Source organism: Camellia sinensis, chromosome 7 (genome assembly GCF_055761805.1).
Source record: "Camellia sinensis isolate YWXY chromosome 7, ASM5576180v1, whole genome shotgun sequence".
In the NCBI taxonomy this organism is placed as follows: Eukaryota; Viridiplantae; Streptophyta; class Magnoliopsida; order Ericales; family Theaceae; genus Camellia; species Camellia sinensis.
The window spans coordinates 81,795,484-81,815,401 of NC_138967.1; positions in this window are offsets into that span (position 1 = coordinate 81,795,484).

Consider the following 19,918-nt stretch of genomic DNA (forward strand, 5'->3'; position numbering starts at 1 on the left):
TTTGTGTCTCTTTCAATGCCTTGAAGTGTTGTGTTTTCATGCCTTGACATGTGCATTGTGTATGCCTATGTGTTTGGGTCATTTTAGGGCTGCCATACCAGCGGGATTTGGAGCTATTTTGCATGCTAAAATTCTGTTTTTGGGTTGTATAATTCATGCCATGCTTGTTTGGGTTAGTGGTAGTGAAGTGCCCTGTTGTTATGCCTTAGCCTTGGGCCCCTTTTGACTTGCATGCTTGTAGTGCATTTTGTCCATCACTTGAGACACTTTTGGCCACTGTTTTGGGGGGGTGTTTGAGGCCTCCCATTTCAGTCTAAGTCCCTTCTCGGACATGGTTGTATGCGTGACTTGTTACCTCCAATCGCGTGCTTGCATTGTACCATATTAGCATTGCATGATGAGTTGCATTGTAGCATTGCATGTTAGGAACATTGCATGCTTGCCATGATATGTTGCATTACATTTGGCATGATATGTTGCATTTTCGAGCCATGTTTGCATAACATGCATTGCATTGCTTGGTTTGGGGTATCAAACCAAGTGTGAGGGAGGAGAAGTGTTCATACTACAAGTGATGTAACGCGTCTCAACTTTCAGTCACCGAAGCCCTTGACTTTGGCATGATAGGGTTTTGGTATTCATTTATATGTTGCATGCATTTTCATTGAATTGCAACCTTGGCTCCTTTGGCCATCACGCATCAAAATGCATGATTGATGGCTCGAGGGTCGAGGATCATGCTCCCTTGAGTCCCTTGCATGATAGGGAGTGTGCCCGCGCATATATTTGCTTGAAATTCCATGCCATACACTGTCTGTCCTTGTTGCTGTCAAAAACCAGTTTCTGCAGGGAGTGTTTACCGACCGGCACTGTATAGTGCCGACCGTCCATGGATTGGTGGCCGATAATATGAAACCCCAGCCGATGGATAAGTTCCATGGCCGGTGGGTATTCCCTTCAGCCGATGGTGTCCTACAGGGTTCAGGGAACCTGTCCCAGGAGTTTGGCAGTTTTCAGAGAAGCAGGGCAGTGTAAACAGAGGCAACAGTGGTATGGTACGGCTTTCGGGGCAAGATAAATCCGAGCATGCATCATTCACGCATCCTGAGGCGGGGGGCTGCGGCCATCTTCTCTTTCCATTTAATTTGTTAATTAGATTAGAAATTTTGTAATAATTAATTTAGTATTATTTATTCGGACTGTAATATTTATTCGGACCCTCCGAACGAGGGCAATTGTGTAATAAGTGTGCGTGAGTGTGTGTATGTCTTCCAACCCCATGTCTTTCTTCCCTTTTATTTACCCGCTTATGATGGTAAACTAGGACATATTTAAATTAGCATACCTTATGCTATGCATGCATGCATCCGCACATTTGTCTTGCATGCATCGGGCTCGGCGCATCACTCTAACGGCATTTATATTTTAATTTCAAATTGAATACGTGTTAGTTGTAGCATTCCACATGTCATTGTAGATTAGCCGAGCCTATCTTAGTTGCATTTTGCATGTGTTGCATTAGCCATCTTAACATGAACTAGGATCATGCATATGATTCCTAACTAGTTTCTGTTTTGGCTTGGAGTACTCTGTAAGTTCTTTTGCTTTAGCATCCTTGCATGCGTGTGAGTGTTGCCATGATAGCATGATTACCATGAGGCTAGCTGCTTATGTGATATAACTACTTGAATGCCTGTGGATGAAGGTCGAATTGCTTAAATTGGGACAATGCATTAAAAACTGTGAGTTTTAAGCCCACTCGATAGTGGCAAAACCATCTTTTTCCTAAAAGTCCACTTAAGGGTGGCAAAACCTACATTTTAGCCTACTTGCGAGTAGCAAACCATTTTCAAAACAAACATGCTATGTTTTGTTCCAATTTAGGCGATTCGGTCTATACTTGTTTGCTGTGCGCATAACATAGTAATTCTAGGCTAATAACCGGAATAAGAACACATAACGCTTTCAAAAACGGATATCACGGTTAGTAGAGGCCGATCTTCGGATCAGGCGAGAGGGGGTGCTCATAGCTGACCTTCCCCAATCGTACCCAAGCTCTCGAGCTGAGGCAACTTTGGTGATGACGTACACGTGGCCTTTGGTACCGAGTCAGCATTTCGTAAATTCCACCATAAAAAATATTTAGGTGGCGACTCTGTATCTGGCAAAGCAGTCCATGTTTGGCACTTCTTTCAAAAATCTGTTTTCTCAAAACGATTTGCCAGATTTGGACTCTTTGGTTCAGATTAAGAACCGTGACACAAATCGAGTCTGAACTGTAGCGGGGTCCCTCGCGGACATGTTACAGGAGGGTGCCAGCCAAATCACACTCAACCCATAAGGGGAAGGGTACAAGCCAAACTACGCTTCATGCAGAGAGGGGAAAAGCTCCATTCCAAACTACGCTATGTGTAGAGAGGGTGGAGGGTGCAAGCCAAATCACACTCACGTGATAAGGGAAAGGGGTACTAGACAAACTACACTTCGCATAGAGAGGGGAAAAGCTCCATTCCAAACTATATTGCACGTAGAGAAGGCGGAGGGTGCAAACCAAATTGCACTCACATGATAAGGAGAAGGGGTGCTTGCCAAACTAAGCTTCGAGCAGAGAGGGGAGAAGCTCCATTCCAAACTACGCTTCGCACAGAGAGGATAGAGGGTGCAAGACCAATCACGCTCGTGCAATAAGGGGAAGGGGTGCTACCCAAACTATGCTTCGCGTGGAGAGGGGAAAAGCTCCATTCCAAGCTACACTTCACGCAGAGAGGGTGGAGGGTGCAAGCCAAATCGCACTCACGCGATAAGGGGAGGGGTGCTAGCCAAACTACGCTTCGTTTAGAGAGGAGAAAAGCTCCATTCCAAACTACGTTGGGCGTAGAGAGGGTGGAGGGTACAAGAAAAATCGCACTCACACGTTAAGCGGAATGGGTGCTAGCCAAACTATGCTTCGCGCAAAGAGTGGGGAAGCTCCATTCCAAACTATGCTTTTCGCAGAGAGGGTGGCGGGTGCAAGCCAAATCACACTCACACGACAAGGGGAAGGGGTGCTAGCCAAACTACACTTCATGTAGAGAGGAGAAAAACTCCATGCCAAGCTACGCTTTGGACATAGACGGTGGAAGGTGTGAGCCAAATCACACTTACGTGATAAGGGTGTATACAAAGAGCATGATGCATTTGGATACAACATAATTGCTTAAATCAATATGAAATATGATGCGATGCATGTTCCATGAAATGTAACAGAAAAGATGCACAAAAGTGGTGCTACTGAAAGCACCCCGCAAGAAAAGTGGCAAGGTACACCCTACCGTGCATAGGGATATGCCATCACATACCCTAAGATATAAATTACCTGAGATTATGTCTTACTTATTTCGAGAAGAGAAAGCCGCTCGGGAACATGTTTTGCACATCCCGAGAAAAGAACACCGCTCGGGAACATGGTTCACACGTCCCGAGAAGAGAATGAGAGACAATGATCCTAAACGCACCATGGCATAAAAGAATAGATGGTACAAGGCAACACATGATGCAGTGAGAGCGGTAAACTGGATAAAAACGATACTCCAATAAAAGTAAAGTAAAGCAATGTTTTTTAGAAGATACCTCATAGAGACCTCCATGTTACTCTCCAACTTATAGTTCAAAGGTCCTCAATTGCTTATAAATGGATACAACTTGCTCTGGCTTGAGATCGGGGCATATTCATGCACCGGAGAAATAACGGGACTTGGAACGGTGCAGCCCATAACTTCAAACACTTTAATTTTCCTTTTCATGATGACAACAAGACCCCCTATACACAGATTGGGCAGGAGCACAACAAAAATCAACTCTGGACCAGAAGTTGGGTCGACCGACCACAAAACAGGGATGGGTGGCCACCCGATGGATTTTAGGGGCAATTTTGACAATTTGACATTGTGGCTATTTAAAACACAACAAGGGCCTCATTTCACACACCCACACATCCAAAAACCCTCTTACTCTCTCTCTAGGTGCTTTCTCTCTCTAGATTTGCACTTTACTCGCATTACCCACCCCCCCACGCAGACATTATTCGTAAAACACCAGTGATCCTCTACATTTTGAGCCTTGAAATTTGATTTGGTTGAGTTTCGTGGGTTCTCATTGCTTTGGGCTCATTTCTCTTGTGTTTTTCTTGGTTTTTGCACTTTTCTCGGGTTTTGACTTTTTCCCTCTTTTTGTCTCTCTTATGGTTTGACTTTTTGGATTTTTCACCTGTTTCATTTTGCCTCATTTTCACTCACCAACAACTACATTGCTCATGGAGAACGACATTCCTCATAACGGTGTCCCTCTTGAGGTACCGGTACTTCCACCCTCTATTGAGGTTGAGAAGCCTATAGCTGATGAGGCTGGCGAGGCAACACAGGACATTACTGCTAACATTGAGGCAGAGGAGATCTATCTCCCAGGGCCTGAGCCCGAGTTACTTCCGTTGAGGATGAGGCCATTCCACCTGGCCACTTACTATCCCTGGACACACGCAATGGCCCCCGATGGCATGTTAAGGTTTGAGGATTTTACTAGGGAGATGCCTGAGGATTTTCTATTAGAGGAGCGGGCCTCCCATCTTTCTCACAACGTCACAAAGGTAAGAACTTTACTTTCATGCACTTTTCTTATTTTGCCATTTCATTACTACCTTTCATTCTGTTATACACCTGACACTTTCTTTTCTTTTTAACACAAGGTGACGCTCTCTCCTGGAGAGGATACGGGGCTATGACAGTGAAGGACTGGTACCAAGAGCTCCCCGCTATGGTCTGCGAGCTAGTCGACGAGGCGGGCTTCGACCTATTTTGCTTAGGGCTTGCGCAACAAATGGCCAATCCGACCTTACTTGGATCTTTGGTGGATAGGTGGTGGGACACCACCAACTCCTTCCACTTCTCCTCCACAATGGAGATGACAACAACTCCCTACGACTTCTTGATGATTACTGGCTTGAGAGTCGGGCTGATCCGATCCCTTTTGACCTCAACATAGGCTAGTGGGAGGCCATTTTGGTTCACTTGCTCGGCGCACACCTTCCTCTGGATAGGTCGGCCAAGGTTAAATACAACAGGTTTTATGAGCACTTCCGTGGGAGCTATCCAGAGACCTAGGAGGAGGTTGAGTAGTACACAGAGGCTTCTTGATATATCTCCTCGGTACCACCTTGTTTGGGAACATGTGGAATATCATAGGCCTATACATGCTGAGTGCCTTGGTGGTACTGCCCCGAGTCCGGTTCTATGATTGGGGTGGTGCTAGCCTCGCCACCCTTTATGGCTACATGTGCTCCAGTTCTCGTAAAAAATGGGAACAAGGTCGGGGGCTACTGGTGAGCTTGGGAGGTACGCACTGCACTTTTATTTTCAATTTCTATTCATATTTGCTTTCTGCTTTGCACTTTTTGTATTTACTATTTATACATTGTACTTTCTACTTTGCACTTTCTGTCTTTATCCCTGTATTTCTGCCTGTTGACTCACAAACTGACCTTTCCTTGCAGCTCTGGGTGCACGCATACTTTCCTATCCTTGCCCCTATACCGAAGGACAAGGTACAAGCAGTTTTTCCCTATTCTCAGCGGTACGACGATCGGTGTCATCCTCGGTGTCGTGACGATACCACCTCCGCCTACTACCGCCGTTTCTTTGACATAGTGACGGTGCCTGAGGTAATCTAAAACTCTTATCCATTCCAATCCATTACACTGCTTTGATCCACACTCTGACAACTGATGGCAACTAACAACTGTGAATTCTCGATTTGCAGATCATGTGGCAACCATGGGTGGTGATGCTGGCCAGTACAGGGGATGATTATGCTAGGATCTTGGGACATCTCCTGGATACAGATCCTACTAGAGGGCCCCATCTGTCGGACCTGGAACCTTGAGAAGAGATTCGTGCACAAGACCCAGGGCTTACGTGCCCCCGTTGTTCCTGCTTTGCCTCCTGCACCGATGGAGACAGTCGATAGTCTCCCAGTTGAGGTCATCATGCAGTATATGGCGTGATAGGATACCGACCTATTTCGGGGGGTTGGAGACTATGCAGCCTTCATTAGGACTCATCTGATGTCAGCTCTGACTGGAGCTCGAGCTGGAGACGTGGCAGGTGCACCCGCTGCTGGGCCTAGTGTTGAAGGGGCTGCCCCTGCTATTCATGTAGCGGGTCAGCCAGAGATCTTGACTGCAATCCCATGTTGGCGACCGAGTGGGACGGCCTATCAGATTCCAGTTGAATACCCAAATAAGGAGCATGGGTACGTTAGGGACCCTAACGTACAGCAGGTATGACCTTTACCTCGCAATTTGCATTTCACACTCCCATTTCTGTATACTAATGTTCAAACTCATTTGCAAGTGCCTTTGGAGTATGTAGACAGCCTCCTCGGGTTGGTCGCCTCTCTGATCCAGACGGTGCGGAGGAAAGAGACATTGCTGACTCTCCATGGTTATTAGGTGCCCTTTCTTTTCTCATTCATCTGACTGCTTTGATCTGTTCTACACCACACTGTACTGATATGCCATACTCAAACTAATTCTTCCCTACTATTCTGATACTCGGCATTGCTTTCTACTAATTATGCATTGTTTTATACTAATTTTCTATTTTTTTTTCTTTCAGGCCCCACTCGCACCTAGGGCACCGGTAGCAACAGCGGCACCAATGGCATCTCCTTCGGCTACAGAGAGAAGAGGTAGACAAGCTCCTGCACGTGATAGAGTTGAGAACAGTGGTAGGGACAAAGGCAGAAGTGCTCGAGGCCAGAGCAGAAAGTCTCAAGCAAAGGAGACTTCTTCCTCTTCAAAGCCGATTTTGAGTGGGGATGCTAATGAGATCAACAACACCGAAGAGATGGCGAGCAAGCACTCCGAGTCCAAGAGCGAGAATGGTGATGACGGCTCTAGATCAAGGAACGAAGAAGATACCGAGACTGGCTCTAGGTCACGGAGTGACGAGGATGATGACGACTTAGAGTCTCACTCCTCTGATGATAGAGACGCCGATGAAGATAGTGCCCCTGAGTCCCATCTGCGGAAGAAGACGAAGAGGACCTCTCGAGCTTGACTCTGATTTTGTATTCTTTTGCTCATTTTCTTTTGTTTTGTAGGTTAGCACTTTGTATAGCTTCAGATATGACTTTACTTTTTGCTTGAAACACTTGTATTTTCTCTTTTGTAAAACTATGATTGGGGTAAAACCTTGCAGTTTATAAAAGGAGTTTTATTTTACATCTCAAGCCATGGCACCACACTTTTCATAAACTTGGAATGAAATTTGAAACAAAAAATGCTTGTATTAGAATGATATCATAACTGGATATTGAGCCTCTAACTGACCAAAATACAAAATACAACTCAACAAACGAAAAACCTATACCTAACTAATAACACCTACTAAAAACGAAAGACTGAAAACAAGACTTAAAAACAAAGAGCGACCAAACATGACACTGCTGCCAATTGCCTAGCCAACAGACTTGGTCGGCCGACCACTTAAATGGACAGTCGGCTGGGAAATATGGCCGACCGGCCAAGGCATGTGGCTGGATAGCTGGCAACAGCTATCAGCCACTTACACAACCTTATCCTCTATAAAGGTCTTCTCTTGCTCATTCCTTCAATAAAACACCATTTTTTTTTAAGTTTTCTTTAAAAATGGAGATATTTCTTGCCAAACGGCTCAAGGATTGGACGGCCACTTTAGACAGCATAGAAAAGGTAAATTTTAGCAGTTTCGGCATGAATGCGCTTTTTCCATTCCTTCATGTTAAAGCTCGGTGTTGGAACTCGATTGCACACTTGTTTCATTTCGGAGCACAAGAAATGTGTCCTACTCTCGAAGATTTTCAAGCATTAATAGAGTCCCGGGGCGATGAGGAAATTATACCCTAACCCCGTTTTAGCCATGCACAGGCTCTTGAATGGATGCGTGGGCTTACTTTACATGAGGCTCGGTCCTTGGGTCATGACAGGGAGTTAGATATACCTAGCTTGATTCATCGGTTTTCTGGCATTAGAGACAGAGGTGTCCTTCTCTGGCGAGGTTATCATCAACATGCCCTCTGCTTATGTTTACTTGCACAATTTCTACTTACCCCTAGTTACAAGGGAGCTAGCATTAGGTTGATCGAAGTGGCTCAATGTCTCAAGGAGGATAAGAGCTGTATAGGTTTTGCACTGGTGGAAACTTTGATGGGTTTGGATGCCTTCCATCAACGAGAGACTACTCGATTTGCAAGGAGTCCACTGCTTCTCCAGGTATTGTTTCCCATCGTCTCTGATTTATGATTTCTCATATCACTTGGCACTTATTCTCTATTTTCCCTCAAAAACCCTTTCCTCACTTTTTCCTCTCAACATACATCTCTCTATTCTTTAATCTCTCTTATTTTTCATCCCTTCCCAGGTGTGGTTGATGGATAAGATAAAGGTGGTGGATTCTTGCCCCGAGTATTGGGCCAAATCTAACTTCTTTCGCCAGCAACTAGTGGACTTTCCCATAGGGGGATTGTGGTGCGACTGGATATGCAGTAGATCTGCAGCTAAAATCACTTGGCATTGCCCTTGGCTTAGCTTGGCTGAGATGAGTTACAGCATGTCCGACAGTCGGGTATACAGTTGATTAGCCTCACACACTGTGTGTTCTATTTTCCATTCCCGTTCAGACGTTAGTTTGGACATGATCAGACTTGCCCAAATGAGTTGGAATACCCTGCTTCATTTCCATTCCATGCTTTATACTTGGAAAGATACCTCACTGCCTGGAGGACGAGAGAGCTCCTGATCCCTGCTACTAACTTTAGTTATGCCCTTTCCGGTGAGTGCTCAGCATGGCTCGAGGATATGGCACAAGTTAGACCATCCTTGGCTGCAGAGACTTCCACGAGTGCAAGCAGGAGGCAGAGGACTGGTACCTGACTTATCTGTGCCCCTAGTTTATTACTTTGACTTTTCTTTTCAAGGTTTTGTGATGTAAAAGCAACTTTGATTTAATTAGAGAGTTGGAGAATGCACTTGCGTTAAAACCATGGAATTAAAGTTGATTACTGAAAACTTTTCCTTTTGGTCCAAAGAATGGTCTGTGTTGTAAAAGGTAAAATTTTGAGAAAATCAACTTCATTAAAAAATTTCAAAACGATTTTCAGAAACAGTCACTGCCCGACACACATGGAATCAATCCTTAAGACGTACAACCTCGAACCACAAGATCATAACTGCCTATAATTGCATCGACCATTACTGCTCTATCTTGCAACTGTAGACACCCCATTTTTGACCATCCTCAAGACTTGGACGTCACCGTTTGAACACTCGGTGATTATCCATGTTTGTGTTCATTTGGAGTTCCCGGAGGCCTCGGCTCGCGCGCCTTGCCTCAGGATCCCCGAACTCGACCGTTTAGTGTCTGGTTTTGCACCAAACACTTGCATCTTGCCCTTGAGAGGCAAGGTGGGGCTTGTAGACCATCCCCACCCATCACCAGCAGTGGCTAGATGCCACCGGTTGGTTTTTGCTGCCACCGGCAATGTAGTTTGCCGGCCGGCACTATTTGTTGCCGGTCAGCACTTTTTTGTGCCGGTCGGCACTCTTTTTGGCCAAGATAGCATTTTTGGCCGGCCGATTGCTGTTCATCTGCTTTTTGAGATATTTTTAGGCAGCTGTATTGCAGTGACTTTCCCTCCATACACGTGTATGGAGGGATCTCTCTCTTGGAAGCTTGTCTTGTAAGCTTTACAAGACAAGAAAGGCTATATAGAGAGAGGCTCTCTCTTGGCTCAAGAGGTTAGACACTTAGGATATTTTGGAGAGCTTAGACAGCCATTGTTAGGGTTTTGAGTTCTAGGGTTAGGGTTTGATATACTTTCTCCCTCTCTTTTCCCTCTTGTGTGTGTTTTAGAGTGTTTAGTCCATACTATTGCACACAAACACATAGTGTTTCACCTTCCTCTTGGAACTGAGGTTCTAAAGGTCAGATTTTGAGGTTTTGGTGTTGGATTCAAGCTAAGGAAGGCCATTGGAGCACCATTGTTGAAGAAGGCTTCAAGGGTAAGAAACTTACACCTTTGTTCCCCATTTTTGTATTGTATTTCTACCTATCTTAAATTCGTTTTTGAGCTTAGTGTATAATACAAAAAAAGTTCTGTTTTTAAGCCCTCTTGATTGTTTATTAAGGGTGTTTTGTGGTTTGGGTAAGTTTGAACACCCTTAGGCCTTGAAAGGCCTCATTTTGTGCCCTTTTGTGCTAGCTCCGGGATTTTGGTGTTGGGGTCTCTTCACCACTGAAATCTTGAGGGATTTCAGTGGTGAAGGTGATGCCTTGAAGTCCTAAGAAGGAGAGGGCCACCCCCTCTCCTTGTTGTCCTTGAAAAGGGCATGTTTTGGCCTCTAAAGGAAGCCTATGTTTGAGTGTGTGTTGAGCATGTTTAGGCTGTTTTTCATGCTTATATATCCATAATATAACATGATTTTAAGTTGGTTTTGGTAGTCCATGCATGCTTAGCATAGTTGCCTTGTAATGCCATGTTATCGCCTCAATGTGCCTTAGGTCGTTAGCCTTTGTTGGAGCATGTTTTAGGCTTAGTCTTGTGAAGATTTTGTGCATGTTTTTCCATGTTCTAGGTCTGTTCTAGGTTGTTTGGGTCAAATTTGGCATGCATCATATAGCCCCTTTGCATTCCGGCTTGTTGGCCTTGAGTATGTGAATGTATAGCATGCTATCCTTGCTTTGTTTTGGTGGTTTGGGACCATCCACCATGCCATTTCAGACCTCATTGTATGCTTGCATGCTTGCATTTGATGTCCCTTTAATGCCTTGTAAGGTTGTCATCTCATGCTCCATGTTTTGGTAGTTATGCATGCCTTTGTTTTGAGCCACTTAGATGCCATCTAAGTAGTCCCTTAGCCTTGTTTTAACATGCTAAAAACCTGTTTTTAGTTGTTTAATTCATGCCATGTTTGTTCTTGCTAAGGGTAGTCCAATGCTCCATTGGTTTGCTTTGAGCACTTAGGCCACTTGATGCATGCTTGGCTTGTTTTGTTGCTTGGTTTGGCATCATGTATTAGCATGATTTTCAGAGCTTATGTTGCATGCTTTTAGTCCATGAATGCCTCTTTCAAGTGTGCTTGAATGTTACTTGCATTGTGCCTAAGTGTTGGGTCTTAACATGTGTATGTGTGCATGTGTGTTTAGCCTTCATCTTTGGGCATTTTGGCCACTGTTTTGGGCCCTATTAGAGCTGCCCAATTCATGTTTAAGTCCATCCTCTATTTGGTTTGTAAGCTTACCTTGCATGTTGGCTTGTATGCTTTACATAAGTGCATTGCATTGTTCATGTTGCATCCCTAGATAACATGCCTAGGTTGCATTGCATCAACATGCATTCCTTGTCCCCTGATTTGGTGATAGGGATTAGGACTTTGGTTTGATTTGGTTTGCATGCATTTGAAATCGAAGTTGCATACTTGGTTCTTTGGGCCATCATGCATGGAAATGCGTGATTGGTGGTCCAAGAATCGAGGCACATGCCCCTTTGAGTCATTACCATGATAAGGGACATGAGAGGTGCATACATGCCTTGAATTGTGCTGCCATGCTTTGCCTTGCCCTCTGTTGCTGTGATTTGCAGATTCTGCAGGAACACTCTGCCGACCGGCAGTTTAAGGTGCCGGCCGGCAATTATTTCTCTGCCGATGGCTGCATTTTGTGCCGGTGGATACACCACACTGCCGGTGGAGATTCCACACAGCCAGTGATGTCCCCCAGCATCCAAGGGAGCAGTCCTGAGGTTTTGGCAGCCTCCAGAGGAGTGAAGGAAGGAAAACAGAGGCGGCTCACGCATGGCGGCGCGTTTCCTGAGGCGATTTTCCTTTTTTTTTCTAGATTAATTAATTTGTTAATTAATTAATTAATTTGTAATAATTATTTGTAATATTTATTTGGTCCCTCCGAGTGAGGGCAAATCTGTAATAAGTGCGGGTGCGTGTGTATGTATGTCTTCCAATCCCCACTTCTTTCTTCCCTTTTATTTACCTGCTTATGATGGTAGATTGGGGCACGTTTAATTTAGCATACCTTATGCTATACATGCTTGCATTCATGCATTTGTATTGCATGCACCGGGCTCGGTACATCATTCTAACTGCATTTGAATTTCAATTCCGAATTGAATACGTGCATTAATTGATTGCATTTCACATGCCATGTTTAGGTTAGCCGAGCCTATCTAGATTGCATTTTTGCATGCGATGCATTAGCCATTCTTAACATGAACTAGGACATGCATGTTTGCTAACTAGTTTACTGTTTTGGCACGGAGTACAATGTAAGTATTTATGTTTTAGCATCCCACATGCGTGTGAATTTTGCCATGACAGTATGCTTGCCATGCGGCTAAATGCTTACATGAGATAAACTGTTTGAATGCCTGTGGGTGGAGGTTGGATTGTTTGAGTTGGAAAAACTCGTTAAAATCCGTGTTTTAGCCTACTTACGAGTAGCAAATCCCGAAACATTTTTCAAAACAAACGGATATGCAATGCTTATTTCCAAATTAGGCGATCTAGTCTATACTTGTTTGCTGTGCGCATAACATAGTAATTCTAGGCTAATAACCGGAATAAGAACGCATAACGTTTTCAAAATTGGATATCATGGTTAGTAGAGGCCGGTCTTCGGACCGGGCGAGAGGGGGTGCTCATAGCTGACCTTCCCCAATCGTACCCTAGCTCTCGAGCCGAGACAACTCCGATGATGACGGACATGTGGCCTTCGGCACCGAGTCAGGGTTTCCTAAATTCCCCCATTTTAAAATATTTAGGTGGCGACTCTGTATCTGGCAAAGCAGTCCATGTTTGGCACTACTTTTTCAAAAATCTGTTTCTCAAAACGATTTGCCGGATTTGGACTCTTTGGTTCAGATTAAGAACCGTGACACAAATCGAGTCCGAACTATAGCGAAGGCCCACGGGCGCGTCTACAGTTTCTGGCGACTCTGCTGGGTATTTTAGAGAGCTTGACTCGAACTCGTGATATCCTGTTTTGATTCCGCTTATATGTTTCTTTGCATTGCATGTGCATTGGTGCGCCTAGGAACACAGTGTTTGCCATCTGCCATTCCTGAACGGTTTGCTGGAGGCTTGTCTTGTCAAGGCATGACCATAAGGCTGACCGGCTATGGGCTCTGACAGTATGGGAACACAAACCCCGGTTTTACCGGGGCACCCTTTTCGATCATTCAACCTAGTGCATATTCGGATCCATAGTGACCATTCCAAGCTAGGACAGGTTGCCCGCCCGATATTAGGTTGTTTGAAAACCGCTGCGTGCGTAGTGAAACCCTAGCTCCTGACAAATTAGGACAGGGAAACCCTACCCCAACATAGGGGTGTTTTGGTTCTCTTTACTTGCTATGTGCTTTTGGAATGTATCTCTAACAGGAAAGTACATATCGGTTTGCAACTTTGGATGTTGGGCCCGAGGGCACCAGAATCAGTATTGTTGAGAATCAGTTGTTGAGAATCAGTTATCTGTGGGTATCAGTTCAGTTTTGGGAACAGAAATCTGGGGAACAGTGATCAGTAGTAGGGTACAGTTGTTTGGCTACACCCGTGTTTGATCAAGTTTGGGCTGAAATGCTGTCTGTTTTTCCTTTCAGTTCAGAGAATCGGAGAGTTGACATAGAATAGCCAGTGTTCCCCCTTGCTGAGGCAGGATCTAGGATGGCGCAGAATCTGGAAGAGTTCGTGGTTATGACGACTGCTTTAGATCAAGGGATTGCTCTGCAGAGAGAGGCCGACATTGGTATGCCACATCCGCTCAGGCCGCCCATTGTGCACCCGATCTGGGCCCCCCAGTTATATCAGGCTCGTGAGCCCACCACCTTTGAACTAATGGGGATGATAGGTGATCTCCAAAGGTCTGTGGCAGATCTCGCCTACGGGATGTCAGCTTCATCTCCAGCCGCACCACATGCCGGGGGTTTTGTACCCCAAGAGCCCCCGTTATTGGGGAGAATTGTGATTGAATTGAGCCAACCGGAAATGGCCTCTAGCTATAACAATGACACATCAGCACCAACCCAAACCCTCGATCCGGGTGAGGCCAGAAGAAAAGATAAAGCAAAGGCAGATGCCGATCCGATTGAACAACTGCTGTGGGCAGTCGAGGCTTTGAAGGCCGGGGGGATGAGTAAGCAGCAGGTATCTGCAGTTGTGGCGAAAGCTGTGGATGATGCCTTCCCCACTCCAGTCAAAGGCAGTTCAAGCCAGGCAGAAAGTCGGGAAGGGCCCCGTCAGGCCAAGACAATTCCTCCTATTCCCGTCCCTGCACCCGGGAAAGATCAGAAGGCCAAGGCAGTACCAGCCGATCCTTTTGCCAGCGCATCTGGCAAGAATCCTCAAACTGCAAAGTACCTGCCCCGAGGGCGCAGGGTCTTTCACGACCTCCACATGCCTTTGTCTAGGGCATTGCTGATATTGGCGAAGAATGGGCACCTTAAGCCTTTGGAGCCCCGGCCACTCCCGAAGAATCTCCCCGCCACCTATGATGCTACCTTGTACTGCGCGTACCATCAACAGTCCGGTCACAGTACCGATGGATGTTCTCGCCTTCGTCATGAAGTGCAGGATTTGATTGATAACAAGGTTATCCTACCGCCCACCTCAGGCAAGCCCGTCACCACTCAGTTGTTGGATTTCGAGGACTCAGATACTGTGAGTATGTAAAGTGAACCGCCTGCGGGCAACATTTGGTGTGTTTTTGAAGCGTCTGGCACGCATTTTTGAGCATCGGTGAAACCGAGTTTTGTAAATCCTGGCTTGGATATCGAGTCAGTCTTTTGTTTTGAGTCTGTCTCTTTGTCTTGAGTCAGTCTTTTTTTGCTTAAGGGTCTGTCTGGTTGTATCGAGTGAGTCCCCATTGTATATAATACCAGGTGATTCTGGGGTTGTTGTCCCGAACACCGTTTTTGTTTTGTAATTATCTGTTTTTGTTTTGAGTCTGTTTCTGCCGAGGGGCCAGTTGCGCCAACAGATCCGGATGAAACAGCTGTTGCTATCTCAACTTCATGCTTGCTTTCAGCATAAGTGCCAGAGAATTTGATCGGGCTGGCAGTACATCTTGCCTGCTCTCCTGCGCGCCAAACTCATTGCATTAACCTAAGTTTTTCAAAAACAAACCTTTTTTAACACTGCGGTGATAAAAACAAAGAGGAAGGAATTCCTTGGGTTTTGCAAAATTTTGATCATTTTGAGAAAAAGAAAAGCGCGCTAAGCCTTTTTATGAATAAAATCATGCTTGTCGGCGTGAGTACTGAGAAGGATCCTGGCCTGATCTAGATTGGTTCCACACTATCTTCGGCGCGAGCGATTTGTCGCTTTCTTAAAAACTTTCAAAAACAAATGTTTTACGCGGCCCTGCGAAGACCTGTGTGGAATCGCTCTTGAGATTGCGCAGCCTAGGATCGCTCTCAGCCTTGAGATTCAATCTACTTGTTCTCCGACTTTGAACCCGTTCAGAACATTCAGAAAGTTCAACGGACAAACGCCATGAAAGGCCCGTGTGGCCAGTTTTGAAGTAGCCTTCGATCAAGAAGCACCCAAGCCGAATCAGAAGGAGTGGATCTCGCCGAAAGAAGCTCGTGGAGCAACTGGGATGGATACTTCCGCAAATCAGTGCAACAGCCGTTCTCCTAGACACAGAGAGGCTTCAATTTCAAAAAACCATTTGGCATGGACTTGCTACACTTTTACCCTTTGAGAGGCTCGCTGGGCCGAAAACCTGGAAGGGCGGCCCAGGCAAAAGTTAGAGCAAGAGAAAAATACAAAAAAGAAAGAAGAAAAGAAAAGAAAAAAAAAAGAAAAAAAGCAAGAAAAGAAAAAAGAAAGAAGAAAAAGAAATAGAAAATGAAAAGAAGCTCGCAAGGTCGAAAACCCGCATTGGGCGCCTTGGCAAAAGTGAGAGCCAAACAAAGTGAAGGTTAAAATACCCGAGTGGACCTTAGCCGGAACTACGTAAGGCTTGATTCCCATGTTTGGGATACGTAGGCAACTTCATCATGAAGTCCAGCCCCCAACGCTTTCATAGCGTCTCAGTCCATGCAATGGTTTCGATTTCATCTCGAAGTCTAGTCGCCAACGCTTCCAAGGCGACTGTGTCCATATATTTGTTGTGACCGTCTTCGTTATCTCTGCGTTCGAGAGTTCGACCACCGCCAATGAAGACTGTCTGCGAATTGCTGCGGCACCATCCCAAACAAGGGGCAACTTTCCGTTGCCACGAGCCGCCGTGAGCCGCCATTCAAACTAGGGGCAACTTTCCGTTGCCTCCCCCCCCCTTCAAACCAGGGGCAATTTTCCATTGCCTCCGATCCAAGGTTGCGCATCTCGAAGAGTAAGCTCCATGCTCGTCGAGCATCAGCTGTTTGAAAAATAGTTTTTGAAAATTTTTACTGAGGTTGACTATTTTCTCGAAAACTATTCCATTTTCCAAAACTGGACCATTGTCTTGGACCCAAAAAGGAAAATTTTCAGTGCTTACAGCCTGACTCACATGGTTTTCAAATCAAAAATTGAACAAGTACGTTAATCCGACTCTCGTTTTGATCAAAACCGTTTTAGTAGAAAGCAAAAACGAAAAAATGGTTAAAATGATGAACTAGGGGCACAGTTGAGCCAGGCGTTCTGTCTTTCCCCCGTCACCGACGTACTTGCCAGAAGAGCACTCTGCCCACCAGAAGAAATAGCGGTGAGCTAACGGCATCGGGCGTGAACCCGCAACTTCCTGTTCATCCATCAATCACCCCGGGGAGGGATGAAAAATGAGAGAATGAAGAATAGAGAGGTGTAAGTTGAGAGAAAAGTGAGGAATAGGGTTTTGAGAGAAAATCCGAGCTTGAGAGTCGAGTGATGTGAGAATCACAAATCAGACAGGGTGGGAAATAATACCCAGATTGAACTGGCTCCTCGTGGTCCGAGGTCTCCCATCTTCGCTAAAGCGTCTGCGTGTCGTGTCCTTTTGATTTGACGGTCTCGTCTTTTGTTTTTAGTCTTTTCCGAGCATGTCTCGTTGTGTTTAGGTCGTGTACCTATATTTGAGTCCTCCCTGCTGTGTTCAGTTGTAGGCTCGACATCCCGGTTTGAAAAACCCTCATTCGATTTCAAAAATCATTTATGCTCAGAATACTGTGCCATTCTCTACATTTGAACGCGTTTCGACTCCAACCGGTTCCATCTTTGAGGTCCATCCTGTCAAATTGGGCTGTTTGTTTGAGAATTGCCCTGTGCAGAATGAATCGAATGTTGTGTTATGGGTTGTATGCAGATTAATCCCCAGTAGAGCAAGGGCTGTGTGTCCAGAATCAGGCAGTAGGTTGCTTGGGTGTATTTTGCTGTTGGCTGTTTAAGTTATCTAATTATTACAGTGCAAGTGTTTAACTTTCAGACAACCAATCAATTTCATTTACATTGAGGTGTAACATGATGAGATGCGATGCAATGCATGAAATGTGTAAATGTAAACACTTTTTCAGATAAAAAGTCCGTTTCATTTCATTATCTTTTCAAATGTACAAGTTTTGGAAACAAAAATCTGCCTGCGGCAGTACAAGGTAATCTAACTACCAACAAAAAGAAAAGTATAAAAAAGAAGAAGATAGCAAAAATCTGCATCCATGTCAAGCACTCCGGGGGGGCGTCAGTCTGTCCTAGTCCTCTTCCTGGACGAGGGTCCAGGAGCATCATCAGCATCGTCATCAGAGCCCGAGCTAGAACCGTCTCCGGTCTCCTCCTTCGATGACTCGGACTCCGCCTCTGCCTCCGCCTCTGACTCCTCGTCATCATCATCGTCTGGGACTAGAGCTCGCGAGCTGCTCCCGACGTGAGTACGCCCTCCCCTGGTACAGGGAAATATCCTACCCTCCTCATCTCTCCCCCGAGCAGGGACAGAAGGCCCAGCTGGAGCACCTCCTGCCATGGGAATCTGGAAAGGAGGCTCAAAAAGTACACAAAAGGGAAATGCATCAGTATACTGTAGACAGTTTATCAGTGCAGAATGCAATGCAGAGTACAGTGTAGGAATGCCGTGAGCAGTTCATCAGTGCAGAATGCAGTGTGTGAGTACAGTGTATGAATGCCGTGGGCAGTTTAACAGTGCAGAATGCAGTGTATGCAGTGTGTCAGATACTGTGAGATCAGTGTATCAGGTGTTGTGCTGTGCGTCAGATTATGTAAAGCAGTGTATGAATGGTTTGAGGCCAGTGTCAGAAGAACATACCGGTATGCTGTAGAGGCCTAGGAGGTCAAATGTCCGCTGAAGCATCCCCATCATCGAGGCATTCATCGCCAACGACTGACAGGTGTACTCAGAAGAGGCCTGCTAAATATCAGATGCATCAGTATTCTGTGGAATATCAAGTAAACTGAAATGGAATAACTGTACAAAATGCAGTAGAACATACCGGCGGTAAGTCAGGGACGTCAATGAACTCATGACCAGCCGGTGGAGGGGCGAAGGGGATCTGATAGGTCGACCCACCCTGCCCCTGGAAAGTCAGTACAGCAGGCAGGGCAGGCCAGCCAGCTCCCCGTCCTCCCTGCGCTCCACCCCTATCACGGACCCGGGCCCTCCTCGAAGATCCAGCCCCTGCTCCCGCTCCGGCCCCAGCCGCCGATGCTATAGGCCTGGCCCCCTCTGCTCGACGACCACTCAGGGGGCGCATCAGGTACGTCCACACGTACTCCTGATAGTCGCCGGTGCCTCGGAAGCCGGCCTCCTCCCAGCCGATGGAGTAATCATCTAGCTGCTCAGTGGTGAGCCCCTCGGTCTCCCTCATGTCTGCAGGAGGGGGAACCGGGACTATCTGCTCACGTAACCCTAGGGTCTGGCGTAGAAAACGCTCCCCCAGGTACCAAGCCCGACAGACCGGGCCCTCAAGCAGAATTCAAAAACGCGAGGTCTCCTCCGCACCAGGGAACCGACCCCGCATCGCCGCCGGCATAAGAGCCCACGGCCGCCAAGTGATCTAAAAATGGCAGACAGTTTGTTATCTACTGTTATTGAAATATACAGTTGGAAAGCGAAGCTTAAATGAACTGTAAGTAAAGCATACCTCCGCAGGGGTGATGGTGTCGAAATATCGGCGGAAGAAGCCAAATGTCTCCCGTGGTCACCGGGTGCATCTCCCGTCGAAGCGACTCGAAAAGGGGACGGCTAGGGGAGTCTCCACAACTGGCACGGGGGCAAGCCTAGGAAAGTAGGCGTAAACCCACAACTGCAAAACAGATGTCAGTATGACCATCAGATAAAGCAGGATATACAGAATAAAGCAGAAATAGCAGAGCCGTGTGTTGTGCAGTGTATTGTTTGCAGTGTACAGTGTGAGCAGTGTATAGTCAGTGTAAAGCAGAATGTATGTGTGAGCCGTGTGTACAGTATGCAGCAAGTGTAAAACAGACTACAGTGTGTGCAGTGTACAGAGTACAGAAAGTACGAGACAGAAATGAAAAAGCGGAGAAGAGATGTACCTCCCAAGCCCGCCAGTAACCTCCGAGTAGCTGGCCGCTGCCGCGCGAAGCCGAGCTTATATATCCATAAAGGGTGGCCAAAGCAGCACCGCCCCAGTCGTAGTGCAGGATGTCCAGGACGTCCACCAGTGCGCTAAGAAGGCAGAGAGGCACGGTGTTCGCCCGGTCGGCGAAGATGGTAGTCCCGAACAGGAACATGAGGAAGCCGCGAGCATACCTCTCCTCGTCCTCCGGGGTCATCTGCGCCTCCTCCTCCAACACGGGCTGGACCCGAAACTGGACCTCGAACCAGGAGTATCGGACGAAACCTGGGCGAGCTAGGGGTGGCGCCTCCCCCAGTAGATGGACCTGAGCGGCGGTCCACTCATCCAT